We start from the raw sequence: 15,010 nt of genomic DNA on the forward strand, positions 1-15,010 counted from the left end.
AGAACCATACACAGCCACAACAGCCTGGCACCTCCTCCTCATGCTGGTCACCAGCCTGGTCACACACTGCTGTGATATGACATCCCATTCTTCAACCAGCATTTGTCGAAAGTCAACCAATGTGGTTGTGTTGGTCACTCTGGCACGAACAGCACGCCCAAGCTGATCCCACAAGTGTTCAATGGGGTTGAGGTCAGGACTTCTGGCAGGCCATTCCATCCTCTCCACTCCCAACTTCTGGAGGTAGTCTCTGATAAACCCTGCTCTGTGGGGGCGAGCGTCGTCATCTTGGAGGATAGAGTTTGGTCCTAGACTGTGAAGATATGGGATTGCCACTGGTTGCAGAACCTCATCTCAATATCTCTGCATTGAGATTGCCTCCAATGATGCCTCCACCAAAAGATATTACTCTATTGGTGCAGCTATCAGCATAGCGTTCTCAGCATCTTCTCTACACTTAGACCCTATGATCCAACTGCCGTAGGCAGAATCTGGACTCATCGCTGAACATAACGTTCCTCCACATGTTCAGCTTCCAGTGCACGTGTTGCCAACGCCAGCGCAAATGGGCCTGATGGTGAAGGGCAGTCATGGCAGGCCTCCTGGCCGCCCTATGAGACCGGTGATTGGCTGTGTGCAGTCTGTTCCAGATTGTCTGGGTAGAGAGCCGTCGGCCATGTCGTCCTGCAACGGTACCTAAGTGCTGACAGGCACCTGATTGGCAGCACCTGGGGGTACCAGGCACCTGAGTTGGCAGCACCTGGGGGTACCAGAAGCTCAAAACAAGAGTCAATAGCAACAGCAAAATAAGCTGTTTGGCATTGGCAGAGAAGATTTGGCAAATTTTTCATGGGCGCAACCCACATACTCAGCTCTGTTGCTCATCCCACAAATGCATGTTCCTTACAAATGTGGCACCATTTAAAAGGGAAAGAAACAGGCTTTCCAACGGTATAAGATTTACTGCAAAGAAGCATTGTTAAAACGAAGAAATAATCTACCAAACACAAATTTCCTTACTTTTTGTGCTATGTATGTTTATACAGTATTTTTTTTTTTTTTTTTTTTTTTGCTGGCGTCTCACCTATTTCATCCTTTTAACAGCTTGTGTAAACATCATGATAACAGAGTTGTTGTGTAGTGTTAGTACCTGTATTAAAAGCTCTGTAAGTCCTTTTATAGCAGGTTTCAATCTTGTGCTTTGACTTTTGTTTGTTAGGATGTCCTTTAGTTTATATTTGGATAACAGATTGTGCCTTTAAAAATATTTACGAGAAGAGTAATTTATCTATATACAGCTGTAAGTTTCTTACCAGTTTTCCTGCTTTGAATATGTTCATGTCTCTCCATCACCTGACACCTGGGCTGCTTCTATGTGTTTCTCTTTCCTCCTTTAACTGTTTCTTTCAATCTTGAATCAGTTGTGTCTTCTTTACTTTCTCCTTGTTTTTCTTTCAACACTTTTACATCCTGCAATTCCCCCTCACTTCTGTCCCCTCTCTCCTGATTCCTTCACTCACTCTGGAAATGTAAAAAGCTTCCTTTTAAAAGTCTAACAGAGCATGAAGCAGAACTTTAGCTTGTATGGTGTTAATTACAGTAATTGTGGACATTATTGTAAAGTAAATAACATTAATATTATTATATAGTGCTCCCTGCATGTGCCAGTCACTTAGACAGAGGTTCAGTCTGAGATCCTTGGTGTCAAAACAACCAGTGATCAGTCTAACATCACTCCTGATATCTGGGCTGAGCTGAGGGAGCTGAGAGGCATGGTGATCCAACACAAGGTGGAGCTGAGGAACAGCAAGAGCAAGATAGAGAAGCTGGAGTAAGAGAATACAGGTGAGTGCATTCATGTCAGTCACACAGGGCTTCACATATTCATGCAATGTTTGTATATTATTGAAATGACTGTTCTGAGTAGTTTATTTCTTTAGTTGCAGCTCATGCAGCAGAACTGTCTGTCATGTGGGTCCAAACTAACAGCCAGTGGTTTTATATGCCCACATCTATTTATATGGGATAAGATCCATCCATGCAACTTTTATATCAGCTTTATGGTGGATATACTATATATTTCCATTTTTAGTTTTTTAGTTTGATAAGAGAGTATCAGCCATCAGCCATTTATGTATTTAGCAGAGACAAGTTCAATATGAGATTTTAAATCTGGCTTTTGGGGGCCAAAAGTCATTTTGTGCAAAAATGTATTTAAAAGTTGATGTGAGTTTATATGAGGCTTAAACAGTCTGAGTTACAGTCTTTTTAGCATCAAATTCCCTCTTTGTGTTTCCTCAGACAGTGTTTCCCTGTCGAGCTATAGTGGAAGTATAGTAACAAAAAGAGGGACTTTTACACTAAAAAGACTGTAATGTTGAAAGATATCTACTTGATTTGACTCATTTAGACGACTGAAGCTTCATATTAGTTTCAGATAAACTTTTAAATATATTTTTTGCACAGAAGTAGGCTTGTGGATTTTGGCCCCCATCGCTTACATTATAAGTGTATTTTGATCAATCAATCAATCAATCAATCAATTTTTATTTATATAGCGCCATATCACAACAGAAGTCATCTCAAGGCACTTTTCACATAGAGCAGGTCAAGACCGTACTCTTTAATTTACAGAGACCCAACAAGTCCCCCATGAGCAAGCACTTGGCAACAGCGGTAAGGAAAAACTCCCCTTTAACGGGTAGAAACCTCAAGCAGAACCCGGCTCTTGGTGGGCGGCCATCTGCTTTGACCGGTTGGGTTGAGAGAGAGAAAGAGAGAGGGAAAGGGGAAGGGGGGACAGAAGAACAACAATCATAACAATAACAATAAGTATAAGCATCAATAGCCAGAGAAGGATGCCATCAGGACTGTGAAGGACCGCGAAGGCTCGGCCCAGAACCCAGGGTTTCCTGTGAGATGAGAAAGCATAAAAAACTCTGGTGAAGAAGCAAAGTTAGTGACATGCATTGATGTTACATGAATGCATACAGATGGAGAGGAAGAGGAGGAGAGAGGAGCTCAGTGCATCATGGGAAGTCCCCCAGCAGTCTAGGCCTATAGCAGCATAACTAAGGGCTGATCCAAGGTGAGCCTGGTCGGCCCTAACTATAAGCTTTATCAAAAAGGAAAGTTTTAAGCCTACTCTTAAACATAGAGAGGGTGTCTGCACCCCGGACCGAATCTGGTAGATGGTTCCATAGGAGAGGAGCTGGATAGCTGAAGGCTCTGCCTCCCATTCTACTTTTAAAGACTGTAGGAACCACCAGTAAGCCTGCATTCTGTGAGCGCAGTGTTCTAGTGGGATAATACGGTATTATGAGCTCTTCAAGATATGATGGTGCCTGACCATTAAGGGCTTTGTAAGTTAGGAGAAGGATTTTAACTTCTATTCTAGATTTTACAGGAAGCCAATGTAGCGAAGCTAAAATGAGAGAAATGTGATCTCTTTTTCTAGTTTTAGTCAATACACGTGCAGCTGCATTCTGGACCAGCTGGAGAGTCTTTAGAGACTTGTTAGGGCAGCCTGATAATAAGGAATTGCAATAATCCAGCCTAGAAGTAACAAATGCGTGAACTAGTTTTTCTGCATCTTTTAGAGACAGGATGTGCCTGATTTTTTCGATATTACGTAAGTGAAAAAAGGCAGTCCTTGACATTTGATTTATGTGGGAGTTAAAGGACATATCCTGATCAAAGATAACTCCCAGATTCCTTACGGTGGTGTTGGAGGCCAGGGTAATGCCATCCAGAGTAGCTATATCATTAGATAATGTGTTTCTAAGGTGTTTAGTGCCAAGCACAATGACTTCAGTTTTATCTGAATTTAGTAGTAGAAAATTGCAGGTCATCCAGGTTTATGTCCTTAAGGCACGCTTGGAGTTTGTTTAACTGATTGGGTTCATCTGGCTTCATTGATAAATATAATTGGGTGTCATCTGCATAACAATGAAAATTTATGGAGTGTTTCCTAATAATGTTACCTAAAGGAGGCATATACAAGGTGAATAGAATTGGTCCAAGTACAGGGCCTTGTGGAACTCCATGTCTAACCCTTGCCTTCACGGAGGATTCATCATTAACATGTACAAACTGAAATCGGTCTGATAAATAGGACTTAAACCAGCTTAATGCAGTTCCTTTAATGCCAATTAATAATATTTAATGAAATAATTCAAAATTCACAAGAGACACAGGAACATCAACCAGAAACACAAGAGACACTAACTATGACCACAAATGCCTCCACAAAGTCTGAACTCAAAACTGGACTATAAATACATAGCAAACTAATCAGGGAATGGGGAACAGGTGACTTGACACAAGGACAGGCTGGGAATGATTGGCTGAGGGAAACACAGGGAGCAGGGTAGGACTAACAAGACTGATACAGGTGGGGCAGGTGTGGGGAATACACAGAGTAGGGCAGGGCTAACGAGGGCAATGCAGGGCAGGTGAGAGGAGAAGCACATAAACACAGGAGGAAAACACACAGGGAAACCAGAAAACCAAAAACACAATAAGCACAGTCCGACTATGAAAGGCAACCCAAATGCCAGAAAGTCCCTTAAAAAGTCCAACACAAAAGCAGAATGTAACATAGAATCTTACAACAAACTGCATCATACTACATCATTGTCCCCCATCTGATGAAATCAAAGGTCCTGTCCTGTAACCCCCGGGGGACTCTGGATGCGTGAGCAGCATGTGTGCGTCGCAGAACCTCTTGCTTTTCATTTTGGCACCCATGTTAACAGGTTAGAGCGGCCACACAGCCCACGTGAAACGCACGTCTCATGCAAGGCTGTTGCGTCGCTTCATCTAGAGATTCAAGGCCTCGCCCATTTTCTCCACGTGACGTGCGCCGTTCTCAGCAGAAATAGACAGGGAAAACGAGAAAGATAGGGCTGCCAGTGGCAGAAGCGCCGCAGCAGACATGCTTCCAGTGTGGACACTGCAAGCGTGAGAGACGCAGCAGTTCAGCAACACACACACACACGCGCGCGCTGCTCACGCATCTAGTTTGTCTCAGGCATAAGGACCAGGGTTTTTTCATTGTAAAGGTAAATGAATGGCAGGATTAGCCAAAGGCTTCAAGTACTTTTGTCTGAAGTACTTTGTTTATAATGTTTGACTGAACAACATAAAACAACAAACAAAATTTCACCCCTGAATGGTGAAAAGGCTGCTTCTTTAAAGACATTTAGCATAAACATATTGTTTCTAAACAAAGAATATGCTTTTGATATGATGACAATCTCTGATCCAGAGCATAATATATAGCTCTTCAAATCCCATAATTACAAAGACATTAAGAAAAAACAAACTACAAGACATACAACAACTGGGATAGAAAGGGAAGAATCTTTAAAGATTATAAAATACAGCTAAAAATTAAAGCTGCAAGCAGCGTTGAACGGGCCCTCGCGCCTCCGCACATGTCGGGCCACGGCGCAGTCGAAGGACTTCTGTCACGGGCATGTAGATGTCTTCAGACCCAGGCTGTTTTCAGACAATGCAAGAAGATAAACATCATTTCCTATGTCGACTATTTTGCCTGCTGCTGGGGCTGCTTTGCTGCAATTTCATAGGGGGCGCTATTCAGCCAGTTTGCATCACTGATGGGATACTGTCATGTAGACGTTTTCAGGCCGGGACTCTTATCAAACATGTAGAGTTTGGTGCAGATTGGAGCATGTACAATAAAGTTATAGCGACTTCCTGTGTCATGGTGAAACATCAAATGTGTGAGGATAAGAATTTTCGGCAGGGTGAGACATGTCAGCCTTGCTCACACCTGTATCATCAAAATTATGCAAGTTTTGGGCCCTTTCATTGTAATTTCAATTAATAATTTGAAAACTTTTGATGAGTTTGTGTGTAAAAGAAATGCACTTCCTAATTTTCATCAAGTTTATGTTTAGAAAAGTAAAGACTTTTAACCCACATGACCTGGTCAAAGTTTGATTGAAATGTGTACCCCCTGTTCTCTCTCTTTCTCCCTCTCAGTTGGAGAGGAGAGTGTCACTCTTCTTGTGAAATATCCTCATAAATCCCTTGACTTTGGCAATCCCTTGACTTTTGACAAATCCTACATTAAAAATAATTATTTGTTGGGAATTTCGTCGCAAATCCATTGATACAGGTTTCAAAGTGGTCTGACTTATAGTTTAGACATCAGAACCATTTGTTTGACACAAAGTCCATGCCTAGAGATTGCCTCCCCATTGCTTTACATTGTAAGGGTGATGTGGCACTACAACTTTCAGGGCTTATACTATCTAAACCGTTCGAGTTATTACAAAGTGTTTAACAACTTTTCTTCAGCACAGTGTGATAAGTCATGTATTCAAGTTTGAAGCTGATACCATTAACGGGAGATAGGAGGAGATAGCGTTTCTTGGGGGTCCAAAATTGAGGCAAAGTCTTATATTGACAGGCTAATTGCAGACTTCCTGTTGGATTTAGGTCAGGGATGTCAGTGTATGATTTGTAAGTCTTGATCAGACGAATAATTGAGTTTTGGTTCGATCTCTCTACGACATTGCTACGGGCTGTGGCGGCCATTTTAGTTACATAGGTGGTGCTAGAGAGCACATTTTGGCACTTTGGGGGTTAATATTTACATTTTATCAAATTTTTCACCAGACCTGATATGCGTGCCAAATTTGGTGAGTTTTTGAGCATGTTTAGGGGGTTAAATTTAGGTCTGAAGTGGCGGAATAAGAAAGAAAGAAAGAAAGAAACACACGAAATATAATAATAATTGCAATACAATTATTGCAAATATGGAGTATGTCAGTCAGTAACATCAGCACTGTAGGTGTGGATGTGTGAACAATGAAGTGTAAGGTGTTGTGGAATAAAAACAAAACTAGAATCAAACGTAAAACAAAAGCCTGCGGCTGCTGGCTGGGATGAGTCATGGCAAGAGAGAGCGCACGAACAATGCTTGGAGTTGACCTTTTATCCTATGGGAGCATTAGGCACAGGTGCTCCGAATTTGGCTGGCTGCATCACATGTCACTCTGTAACCAGTCAACCAACCAATATGTCAGTCAGTCAGTTTTTTTTTTTTTTAATATGGTTTGATGGTTTAATTATGGTTCTCTCTCACTCTCGCTCTCCCGCATCTGGCAGCTCCACTGGCAAAAGCAGTGTGTAGGCCTAGGCTTGATTGCAAAACCAAGTTTGCTTTGCACAAACTTTTTTTTAATCAGTGGCTCAGTCATTTTGTTAGCTAGCTAGTCTATCCCAGTACCTACGTAACATACAGTATGCTAGCAAAGAGAGCACTCAAGATGTGCAGTAAGGCAAACAGACACACACACATCACACACACACCCAATTCATAATCAGATTTTATTGAATGTCAGATCACTTCGATTTCATTTGAATTACACAATGGTTGATTATGAATGGATTAAAAGGTCCAACATGTTGGAGTAGGCTTACTGTTAAAACCTGGCTTAGACATTACCACTATATTACCATAACACCTGAAAGTGAGGGACAAAACGTCTCATTGTCCCCCCTGTTCCAGCATCAGTGCATGCCAGTAAGCCCATTGGCTGTCGCAGTCTTGCTCAGTAAGAGGAATTAATGGCAGAGCTGTTGTACTGGGTTGTATTAAATTGCACAGGTGTAACTAATGAAGTGGCCAGTGAGTGTGTTGCTGTGTCTCTTCTGGCAAACTATATCACATATTGTTCTGCCTGCTATCTATCCGCTGTAATTCTTATCATTTTATTGGTCTCACATCGGTAACAGACCGTAAACTGATTTGACTTGTCATCTTAAGTGTTGGATGCTGTAAAAGGCGTTACTGTGAATGGTGAACATTAAGCCATTTTCAACATATTTGCTCCTGAATTTGAATTCTTTCATGACCTCTTTTTACTTGCTGTTCTCATCACAGCAGGTTGTCATGACGGAGCATGCTGGCTCAGTTTCCCAGCTGTGTTTTATGGTCATTAAGCCAAAAGTCACATTAAGCTCATTTTCCTCTGTTCAGCTTCAACTAGGGTTTATTTGTACAGTTTTTGGCCTCCATTCAGATTCTGTAATGGCTCCAAATTATGATCACATGATCACATCTTTTTATATCCCCCTGCATCTTGAATAAAACATTTTCTCATTGTTAATTTGTGTCATCAAGCTACAATTATCCCTTGTTTTACTTTCCTTTGATGATCAATCAAATCATGGCACCCTTTATCTAGTCATAAAAAATCCAAACATGTCAATCAGTCCCATAGTGGCTATCATGTGACTCAGAAACAACTTTTTTCTCCCTCAAAGGGATTTTTTTTTTTTTTTTTTTTTGCCTTGTTAAGCTATTTTCACATAAAGCCTTTTAGAATCTCTCAGTGAAGGTTATTTTACATATCAGGGCACAAGCAGAAGCTGCTGTCCTCGCTATAAATCTGTATAGCACAATAACAGACTGTGATAGCACACACACACACACACACACACACACACATTAGCTATACAGTTGTTGTGCAGAGGAGCAGCACCTCCTACAGTCAGAAAGTATAAAGCATCAGAGAGGCTGTGTATCTCTGTGGTCTCCTGTCATCCACACACCACATTTATAGCAGTGAAACAACAGAGGTTATATTCAGTGCTTCATCAATGAAGAGAATAACTGGTGTGTGGAGGGTATGTTCAGACTGTCACTGTGTACTATATCTAAATTTTAGCCATTACAGGGCAACATTTCTTTAAAGATATCCTCCAGACATGTATGAAGACAAAAACACTCTGCTTGGAACAATAATGTGTGTCTGATATGGTTTTTTCCACAAAAAAAGTATAATTACCACATTAAAATCCTTAAAATGGCATCTACTCCTTCTCCCTCATTAAAATTTCCAGAATCTATAAATATGTAAATATATTTCATCTCAGAAGTTTTCCTGCTGCACACCATATGCGCCTGAGCAATGGAGCAAGTGGAGCAAATACAGCCCCATTATTCAGTTAGGGCAAAGTTATGGTTTTGCTACTCCACTTTTTGTTTTTTAAAAATAAATTCATCATAATACAGTGCATCATAGTACATGCTTTGGCTGTCAATCACAGTCTGTCAATCCACACAGGAGTCTGACTGTTTACAAAGGTGAGAAACATGCTGTTTAGCTTAACTGATCATCAACTGAAAATAGAACATAGGAAAGGATAGACTAGCATATGTTGAATGAACCTGCTGGGCCCACTGACTCCAGCCAAACTTTAAATTAGCCAAAAGTAGGATTGTATTGTCACTGAAATGCTGAACTGATTTGCGAGTCAGTGTTAGCTAACTTTACCAGCCTGTCCACCTAACGTTAGCCTGCTGATTGGCACTTGGGAAGGAGCCAAATCAGAGTCGGCTCTTTTAAGTGTAACATGTCTATTAACAGGGCTGCCAACTCTCACGCATTGACCGTGAGATTCACGCAATTGACATTTGTCACATGCTCTCACGCCACACATTTTCTCACACAGTGAAAAACAAATTCATAACTGATGACGTCGCAACATGAAAAGAAGACACTGACAGCACATGGACAGACAAGACAGAGCAGCAACAGCAGCACCAAGTTATTCAGACCATCAGAGGTAAAGCGAGAAATATACACAAATCTATTATATTGTAATTTATTCCCATGCATGCTGCTCAGAGTAATCTCAGTCAGCGGCTCTTCTGGCAGCAGCACAGTGTCTATCTTCTCTTGTTTTCATAGCACCCTCAGTCTAACTAATCTAGACTAGTGCAGGTGGCTGTTTCTTGACTTAATCCAAGAGGTATCTATGCATGAAGGTCATCCTAATGTCATCCTGCAGGTGCAAAGCTGACGCTCAATATACTGTACGTTGACTTGTACTATGGTTATCTCTTACTACACAGGCTACACATTTTCTCCAACAAATTAAACTGCCATCACTCTGTGAGGAGCAATTATTCATTCCAGCTCCACAGCTGTAGAAGGATAACCACATGAGTTATGACTTCTGTCTCTTTCAGTTTTACACATCTTCCAGCTACGCCACTCAAACACAAAATCTTTGGGAGAGAACAAATTCTGCTCAGCCTCTAGCCATTCATCTTGACTCAAAGTTAATTATTTCTGCCATTGTAGAAATGTGCACTCATTCCTCCACTGTATATCAAGGTGGTCTAATAATTCAAAGTGTCACTATGTGCTTCAGGAATCAGGTTTGACAGAGAAGACAGCACAGGACTGCTCAACCTATTGGCCAATGGAAGTCTATGGCTGCCAAATTCAAATTAAATCATTTCATTAAAATTGAAATTAAAACTCAATTGACAAATACTTTTTGGTTTACTCTGCACAGATTAACACTGCCTTAATAATTATGACACTGAATTTTAAACTTTTCAGACAACAGGAAACAGGGTTTCTGCCAGAAAAGGTGGTAGGCCAGGTGGGGGGAGGTCGGGTGGGATAGGATGGATTGGTGCTGAGCAAAACGTATTGCCGCGTGTAAAGGTGTTACTGGTGTTACATGGTGTTATCAGTACTTAGTCGGACGACAGACACTACAATTATAAACTGAAAGTGTCTGTTCCAGGGAACCCTGGGAAACTCAAACCTGGAAATGAAATAATAAACTGGACTTGTTTCAGTTATATTCTTATTTCAGCTTGTTCCTAATGGACATTAAAGAAAAAAATCTATTTAATGGCCATTTACATAACAGTTGACTGTCAGATTTCATAAGTGGCCTGTCATTATGAACATTTTCATTTTCATTTTCATTAGACATGAGCTAAAATCAGGAAATAATTAAAACTTAAATGCAAATATCTCATTTGTAATTTAATTTCCCACTTTGGGTTGCACTGTCTGCCAGTTTGAAAATGAAAAAAAATTACATCCAGTTTAATTATCATTATATATATATATATATATATATATATATATATATATATATGTATATATATATATATATATATATATATATATATATATAGTGTTTATATATCAAAATACAGATGTGGCTGAAAATATTGGTACCCTTCCACCGTTTTTTAAAAAACTAAATTCTCTCTTTATTAAGTTGAAACTAACAGAAGTATATGGTATCCATCATTCTTAATTTCACATTGAATATAACTGAAACTTTGCTTTTGATTTACAACTGAACATATTATTTAATACTAATAAAACAAATGAAAATGGCATGGCCAAAATTATTGGTACCCTTAACTTAATATTTTGTAGCACAGCCTTTGGAGATAATAACTGCAGTCAAGCACTTTCTGTAACTCTGAATAAGGTTTCTACACTTCTCCACTGGTAGTTCGGCCCACTCTTCTTGAGCAAATTGCTCCAGTTCTCTCAGGTTTGATGGGTGCCGTCTCCCAACTGCAAGTTTCAGCTCTTTCCACAGGTGTCCAATGGACTCATTGCAGGCCACTTCAGAATGGTCCAACATTTTCTTCTTATCCACTCTTGGGTGCTTTTTGATGTATGTTTGGGGTCATTATCCTGCTGGAAGACCTATGACCTACAGCTAACACACAGCTTTCTGGTACCAGGGTGTATATTTTGTTCCAGAATGCCTTGATAGCCTTCTGGGTTCATTGATCCCTGCACAGATTCAAGGCACCCAGTGCCTGAGGCAGCAAAGCAACCCCAAAACATCACTGAACCTCCTCCATGTTTCACAGTAGGCATAGTGTTCTTTTCTTTGAAGGCCTAATTTTTTCTTCTGTAAACACAGGGTTGTTGTTATTTACCAAAAAGCTCTAATTTTGTTTCATCTGTCCAAAGCACATTCTCCCAGAAGGACTGTGGCTTTTCAACAACAAATTCATCAAATTCAGTGCCCCATGTCACTGTTTTCCAAGCTACTGTTGCTGTGATATTTTGTGGGACCCATGTGAGGGTGGTTTCCATGGGAATGCAGCTGTTGCGGCTTCCATCATTCCGTTTAGGCTTTCATCATATGGAAGTGGGTGTGGCTTCATCCAAAGTGGGTTGGAAAAACAATAGACACGATGCAAGTTTTTCTTTGTCCAAGGATGGTGATGGAATGACCTGCCCTACTCTGCTTCATTCTGCGTCTGATTGGCTAGTACTCATTGCCTTTGTTGGTTAGGTTGGTTAGGTTAGTTAGGTTGGTTAGGTTTAGGCATGAGGAGTGAGATGGTTAGGTTTCGGGTTAGGGTAAGAATATCAGGGTCATAGCCAATCAGAAGCAGTGTAGGGGTTAGGGTTTCTTTACAGAAAATTTCTATCCTAGGAAAAAAAATTGCAATGCAACTGGATTGCAGGCATGGATGTATACAGAGAACTGGATACAGTGTCAGAGGCAGGGCCCCATTCATTCCTATGAAAGTTGCTCAGTGGCGTATGAAGCCAAAAAAGTCACTTCCCACTGTTAAGAAATTACTCGCATGAAAACATACAGTACCCATAGAGCCCCAGCACCAGTTTAGCCATTCAGAATGGGGATAAAACAATTCAATTGTGTAGCGCTTCTAGACTTTCCAAATGTTATTGGACCGAATGGATCAAATTCTGATAGTGAAACGAGTCATTTTGTGGGAAATGTGACACTTAAAAAAATCTATCCACCATTTTACAGCTGCTTCATGATTGTGTGCGGGAAAAATGCTTTTCAGTCCCCTGTCAGATCCAGGAGTTGTAATTCCACAGTGTATCAAATTGGCAAATTGGCTTCAAAGCCCAATGCTGTTCCTGGGAGATTGGTTGCAGGAGGCTGGAGCCTATCCCAGCATGCACTGTGTTAGAGGCAAACTACAGATCACCAGTCTATCACAGATGGACAGACAGCTATGAAGCCATGCAGGTATTGGGGAGAAACTTTTGATGATTTGTTCTCTGAAGTTTGTGATTTAAATCTTTCAATTCATTTCTTCGACTAAAAATGTAATGTTTACACAAATGATTTATTCTAGGGAACAATTTATTGAGTCATGTACCCAAACTATTAATTTGAGGAGTTTGGTCATTGGTACACATTAATTATTAATATGCTCTTTTGAATTAATAATTCATGCCCACATATAATTAGAATGTACTCAGAAATCACTACGTCTGCCCCTGCCCCTCTAGATCACATTGACGGGACAAATGGAATGAATTAAGTAATTTCCAGTTACAAATTATTAATTCACATTACGTGCATCTGTCAATACACTCAACCTGTAAAGTGGGTTCTGACTACAGTGGACACTAGTCCAACATTCTGTCCTGTTTGACTAGATGCCATATATCTTTTAAATATTATACATCCATATGTTGCATCACTTACAATGTGTTCTCCAGATAACATTCTGCATGTGTAGCGTCTGCAAAGTATGGCATTCAGTTGTTGAATTGACGTTCTAACACCTCTAACATGCAGCATTATTTTTCTTCAATAAATAAACTATGGAGCCAAAAAGTGTTAAATATTGAATAGATAAAATGACATTGTGATATAAATGCAGACAAAACATAATATAATCATGAAACATGAAACTGTACACTTTAACACAGTAGGTAACAGGTAGGTTGTTGTAACCATCCTGGAGAAAGAATGTTCTTCTGTGGATTTATTATTTAGGCCATCTCAGGTGCTTCTTCACGTAATCCCAGATTGACTCCATGATGTTGAGATCAGGGCTCTGTGGGGGCCATACCATACCATCTGTTGCAGGACTCATCATTCTTGTTGCTGAAAATAGTTCTTTATGACTCTAGCTGTATGCTTGGGGTCATTGTCATGTCATGAATAAATTTGGGACCGATCAGACACCTCCCTGATGGTATTGCATAATGGATAAGAATCTAAACATCTAGGGTGCCTGAAACTTTTGCAAAGTACTGTATGTGACACTTAAAATGGATTCTAAAGGAGACTGAAGAGCAATGCAGCAATGAAGACTATAAAAGCATGTATAAGTTACTAAATATGATATCATTCGTTCATATCATTCATATCATTCTTATTCAGATGCAAATGAACAAAATACAAAAATGTATCTAAAAATTTATCTGAAACTAATATGAAGCTTCAGCGTCCAAATGAGTCAAATCAAGTAGATATCTTTCAACATAACAGTCTTTTCAGTGCCAAAGTCCCTCTTTTTGTTACTATACTTCCACCTGCAGCTCAACAGGGAAACACTGTCTGAGGAAACACAAAGAGGGAATTTGATGCTAAAAAGATTGTAAATGTGTCAGATATCCACTTGATATGACTAACTCAGACTGCTGAAGCCTCATATAAGCTTCACATCAACTTTTAAATCCATTTTTGCACAAAATAACTGTGTGGACACACTGTGGATTTTGGCCTCCATCACTTACATTGAAAGCACATTTGAGGGGGATCTTTTAATATGAACAGGAGGAATGATTACAGTGAGAAAAACCTCTTTCACTGTTCATATGGACACCTGACTGTTGTTTTAATACACACTTGAAATATCGTGAACCTGTCCTTTAATTGCAGACTGATTTTAAAAGTCTGCCTAAAGTCTCAGTAAATGGAAGCCAATAGACGGCTAGAATGGTAGAAAAAGAAGCAGCATGGTTTGCAAAATGGTTAACTGTCATGTAAAGTTAAAAACCACAATTTGAGTAAATAGCTAAAACATGCAAACCAGTGGAGTCACCATCAGCAAAATGTACTTGATTATCAAAGTAAAACTACTTATTATGCACTCCTGACCTGCATTCAGTAAATTGTTATATTATTGATGGATTAGTGTGTAAAGAACATTGTAATGTTGTATGTGGGGAAGCTGATTTTAACTGCTTTATTTAGTTTCTGGAACAGTAAAAAACAGAAATGTCTTGTAAAAATTTTAATCTGAAAAGTTTATTATTAGTTAACATGTAACATGTAACCCTCTTGTATGTACGTAAGTGTACAGTAAGTATAAAGAAGCATTAAATGTTAATACTACAGTTAAGTACAGAATTTGAGTAAATCCGGTTTACGCTGTTATTTGTTTAAAAAAAGAAAAACACACACTCACTGA

Source organism: Thunnus albacares, chromosome 22 (genome assembly GCF_914725855.1).
Source record: "Thunnus albacares chromosome 22, fThuAlb1.1, whole genome shotgun sequence".
Taxonomy (NCBI): domain Eukaryota; kingdom Metazoa; phylum Chordata; class Actinopteri; order Scombriformes; family Scombridae; genus Thunnus; species Thunnus albacares.